The following is a 6,000-nucleotide window of genomic DNA, read 5'->3' as shown; positions in this document are numbered from 1 at the left end:
GCACTTAACTCTGGCTGCTGTGTAACATTCAGGATGGTCTTTTGGCAGAAATGGATGTATTCATAGGTATGTTTTCACTGGTGTAATCAGTGTTTTTAGCTACAGAGGGAATGGGATCTCTTCTATGGAGTCTGCCATGTTGAATGCCATGTTTCTATAGTAGCTCAGAACGGACAAAACAAACAGTGGCTTTAGATAATTTTGTGTTTTTTGTCAGCTTTGCAGCCAACATAATGGCCAAACCGTGTAAGCAATGGCAGCAATGGCAACATCAAATGGTGAATAGTTTTTTCTTGGGTGTCACAAATTTTATAGAAGAGCTGCACGATTAAATCATTTTATCCCCATTCAAGTTTGTAGAGGACTAAACCACAAATCTGTTAATGCAGACATAACGTGACATATTAATGGCTCCAAGAGTTGGAGCAAGTCATCAGTTACAACCAAGTGTGAACCTATCTAGTTGACAGTTTGACAGTTTGATCTGAGTTTTGTGTGCTGGACAGACTCACTGAGAATAACTTGTCAATCATAAGGTAGCCACACCTAAAAGCATACGCGGCTTTATTGTCTATTTTACTCTAAATTGGACCATAATTTACAAATCATACATAATGTATGGAAGATCACTTGAACAACAAGTGACTGAGACCATAAACTTGTTAGGGAATTGTCTATTGATCTCATGAATCAAGTGAAAAGTCGGCTCATTCTCCATTAGCGTGAATGGTATGGTATTAGCGTGTGCTGAAAGTTGGTAAATCTGTTCAATATTTGTCAAAATAGGGAAGTGTGATTGGTTCCTGGAGTTTTAGACAGATTTTGAGACCAATTTTCTTATCAGTGCTTTATATTGTAATTCAGCTCCTGTCTTGACCTTATGTTGAGCCCCGATAAGTTGGTAGTCCAGGCTACTACCCCGCAACTGCATTAGGTAGCGAGCCGTTTCCTTTCTTTTGTGTTGAGTGCAATTGTATTGGCCTTCCAGAGAGTTAATGTGAGTGTAGAGCAATAGTCCATTTAGCACGAGGTAGGGCAGTGCTTTTCTCTCTCAGGCCCATTAGGTCTACAGTACTCAGAGCTTGTTGTATTGATGTCCAGCAGTCATTGGTCATTGCCTGACTAACTACTGAATGGATGGCTATTACATTGTCTTTATCCTAGAGAAGAGTCTGGAGTCTGTGGAGCATGGAGCAAACCCCAAATATCACATTCTTAGATGCATTTTATTTATTGATCATAACTCCTCTCGTCCTTTTCCTTATTACATCCCTGAAACCAAATATAATCTGATGTATAATGCAGGAATACATATAAAGAAAAGAATAATTTTTACCAGTTCAATTATATATTTTTTAAACCTGGGTTCTTTGTTCATTGTTTTGGCAGTGACTCAAGCAGCTTCATTCTAAATTGGCGGCAAACCTATACCTGACTCCTCTGCAGTCTTCTTTTAGTCCTCTGCTGATTCTTAACTTACTAAAAAGCTGATGTTGTCTGTGGGTGTCACCACAGTGTAACCACAAGACAAAACTAAACTAAACTAAATTGGAAGTTTAAACTGTTCCTCAATTAGTATAACAAAAGCTTTGACATCATTAACTAGGAACTAATCAAAACCAATATTTCATGTTGTAGTTGAGCAAATGTTGGGAAGCCACATGATTGATGAGCCAAATTGTTTACTTAACTCAAAATGCATCACAGATCAATGTTTCTGTCATCACTGCTTTTCATTTTTCATTCATTTCTTAATTCTGTAACCGTAAGAGCATATTTGAAACCATGTCTAAAATACACCAACAAAAGCCTCATTTAACATGTTCATATTGCTTATCTGCACAAGTCAGACCAGACAACATTAGTTTTATATAATAAGATTATCTGAAGTAGACGTTCTTTTGGATCAATGTTGGGTATCTCCATTTACGTCCTCTAGACACAGCATGGTAGCTGCTGCTGTACAATATTATGAAATTCGTTTTCTGTATGTGTGGTTTAATCTCCTATCAACACAGTTGAACTCAGGATAAAATAAATTTTTCATTTGAGATTTAAGGCTGACTCTAGGCTGACTGCTCTCAAGAAAGAATATTTGTTATATGTTTGCTTCCTGTTGGTGGAATCAATTTAACTGCTATTCAGCTTGCTAGGGAATTACTAACCTACATAGTGTACAGGAAACCATTATAGGTTGAATGATTATATGTAGTTGTACATTAGGTTATACTACAAACTCCTGCTGTGTGCACAGCACGAATGCCAGTATAGGTACCTCACATATCCACTGATTTTAAAGCAGTTGAATTTAGCATTGAGTTGTTATGTACTGTATACTGTAGTTATTATATGTAATATTTTATGCATGTGTTTGTGCATAAACTGTGTGTAAAATATTTTGTTCACAGAGATATGATTTGCACATGTGTATAACGTTTTTTTGTAACTGACGAACTGTTTTGTTTTCTAATGAATATTTTTAACAGTGAGGTTTCACAGTCTACCACGAGAGAGACAGGAACAAATTTCCTGTCTGTGTATGCAACGTTTTTCACACATGAACAACATATTTCTGCAGATGCAAAACTGTATTACACTATTTAAAAAATGTTTTATTATTTTATTTTATTAATATTATGTATATATTTTTTTACTTTTTCAGATATGTGAAGTTATTTCACATACTCATCATGATCATAATCATGAGGAGGATAAAAATGTGTGTTCTTTGAAAAATCCAATTTTAGCCAATGCCGTGAAATTAGGGCTGAAAGAGAACAATACCTCGTGCAGTACTGTCGGTTATTGTGGCTCCATCACATCATTGTTAAAATTAGATATGAATAAACTATAAAAGCAGAATCAGTCATCATGGAGTCATTCACTTTATTGTGATATTTTCTTGTAGTTTACGTCCTGGGGAATTTTTTTCACGATTGAGATGTTCATGTACACATTTAAAGGGGATTTGACCATACAGTATCCCTTTCCCAAACTCTATACATATTTCATTAGCTGCCATATGACTGGTGCCTTCCTGGCCCCGATGTTGTCAGAGCACTCGCACACACACACACACACACACACACACACACACACACACACACACACACACACACACACACACACTTTAGTGTCTGCCATTGACAAGAGAGGGAGGATTGTCTCGGATTCAAAGTGATTGTCTGGTGCCGACGAAAAAAGACTGAGAAGGAGCTGACATACTGTCTGCAGCTCACAGAGATTCAGTCCCGTAACTGCAGTGAGCTTCTCATAATGTGTTTGGTGTATTGAGGAAGAGGAAGGTTTTGCACTGTGGTTATCAGATTAATCTCTGTGATATCTTTATATATTTTAAGAATTTAGCTGCAAGTGTAAACATCCTTTCTAAGAACGTAGTCGAGTACTGCTATCTGCTGCAAGAATGTATTTGGTAAGTTTGCAGACTGTGATCAATTCCAGCAATAATCTAAAACGTATCATTTAGTTTACAAGTTTACAACAGGTATTAAACCATTAACCTTATTCACTTATATCCTCTGTGTTTTTAATACTTAGTACTAAATATGCGAAAACTAACATATGGCTTGTTTTAGAAGTTGCTGTTTGTTTTGTTTGCCTAATACAAGAGTATCAAATAATTCAGTCAAAACTAACCCTGAATTATAATTTCAGCTTCTCTGAGGGTGACCAAACAAAAGACAAAAAAGAGAACCTTGAACATTGCATGTCACTGTATCACTCTTTTTCTTCCCTTGAATGTTAATCATCAAACGTATTACAAAATAACTCAAAGGAGAAGTAAGTCCCCTGCTCATCCACACAGAACTGAAACAGTCGATAGTCCGCTCTCCTTCTCATGTTTGGTTTATGTTTGTTCGTTCTGGGCTACTGTAGAAACCTGGTGGTTCAACATGGTGAACTCTACAGGATCCACTTCCTCTTATAGATAAAAACTATTCTGAGGTGATGAAAACACAACAATTCATATTATTAGTATTATTATTATCATATGATAATATCATATATTATAATAAAAACATACCTATGACTATTATATTCCATTTCTGTCAATGGATCGTCCATAATGTTACACGCTGGCCCTTTAACAGCATTAATGTATTCATGTCAAAGAGGAAATGTTTGACCATCATGTTTGAAAGTCAGTGCACACTTCCTTGTGCTCTAAAGGAAACGCATGACTGCTTTATTTAACCACTATATAGATAAAGTCTTCCATCAGCACTGAATTATTTTAAATGAAAAATGTAATACTGGGAAACTTTAATTATAGAATGAAGCCATTGTTAATGTTATTGGTAACACCTGTGCTTGTCTTACTGTGACAAGTAAAATGATGTGCTTTGAAAAAGGTTTATTGTTTCTATCTATTCTCAAAGATGTAATTTCCCAAATTCATATTTGGCTGTTAAACCAAAACAGTTACTTTTTCCTTTCTCTGTCCAGAGTGACACACAGCAGAAATACCATTTACCTTTTCAAATAATCTTCAATAAAAAATCTTGTTAACACTTTTCAAGTGGTTGCAAATGCATTGTTCTGTCGTAATATGGAATATATATATTTGAAGGGTAATCAGACATATATTATTTTCTATCCATACAGGCCTTTATCTCAGCTAAAACCTTAGAGGAGCTGCTGAACACAACTGGCAATGGCAAAAATAATGGTGTTGTTACCTTAGAGTGACGTCGCGGGTCGCCTCATTCACTGGTCGTCGAATACAGACGCCTGCGGTGTTCAGTTAGTTGCAGTCTGAAACGTCTCGACTAGATGCCACTAAATCCTACACACTGGTCCTTTAAGTTAAAGGACAATGATTAAATGAAATTAATAAATAAAATTGCATAAAGGTTAAAGTTTGTTCCATGTGTTCATGTGAAAGAAGAAATGTTTGGGAATGAAGGTCAGTGCAACTAACTTGTGCTCTAAAGGAAACTTGTGATCATTATATAATTCAACACAAAAAATATTTTAATAATACAGAGATAAAGTCTTCTATCAGCACTGAATTATTTGGAGTGCTCAGTAAATTGGGAGGTGCTGACGTAGAAGTCAGTAATCTACTGTCTAATTTTGTCTTACATATTGTTCCTTGTACTTGAGATCTTGTCACAGGCAAACTGCTTTTTCGAGGCCCTTTGTTTTGAAGGTGTTTCCTCATTGGCCCCACAGAAACCCCACAGAGGACATCAGACCCTGTTACCTCCAACAGTCCCTGTGGTCTAACTTGAAGCTGCATTGTGTAGCTGCATTGTCACACTGTTTCCTCAGAGGATGTCCCATTAGAAATGCTTTGTGTGTGCAAGCATAACACACACACACACACACACACACACACACACAACCAGACAGAGCAAGGAGCACTGTGTGTACCAATACGGATCATCAGGGTGTTGACTAAGTAATAACAGAGAGAGGAACCCAGAAAGGACTGCAGGTTAATGGGTCAGGAAGTCACACCTCAGGAGGGCTGGGGTTCAGGAAGTCATGCAATTTGTCTTGCGGTTGTAAACTTTCCGCAACTAACTTTTCTTGACTCACAGTTTATGAATGCTCCAACCAGACACAGCAAGATTTATTGACTGTTCACAAATTAGGTCAAGTAAGACTTAATTCCAGTTATTTTCAAATATTATTCTGTGGTTTGATATTTATTTTTAATATTTATATCAAACACTCACTCAAACACAACAAATATGTATTGTATAAAATATGGAATGTTTTTCACAGAAGACATTATGACATGTCACTTGAAACTACTTCAGTTTCGAGGTCTTGGTGTTGTTGAATTGAAATAAAAAAAATTGAATACTGGGACAATTTAATAGAATGAAGCCATTGTTAATATTATTGCTACCACCTATGCTCTTCTTACTGTGACAAGTAAAATGAAGTGCTTTGAAAGAGGCCTATTCATATTTGGCTATTGAACTAAAACAGTAACTTTTTCCTTTCTCAGCAGCAGAAATACCGTTT

This window comes from Dicentrarchus labrax, unplaced genomic scaffold (assembly GCF_905237075.1).
Source record: "Dicentrarchus labrax unplaced genomic scaffold, dlabrax2021, whole genome shotgun sequence".
Classification (NCBI taxonomy): domain Eukaryota; kingdom Metazoa; phylum Chordata; class Actinopteri; family Moronidae; genus Dicentrarchus; species Dicentrarchus labrax.
Note: the sequence above shows the minus strand (reverse complement) of the source record.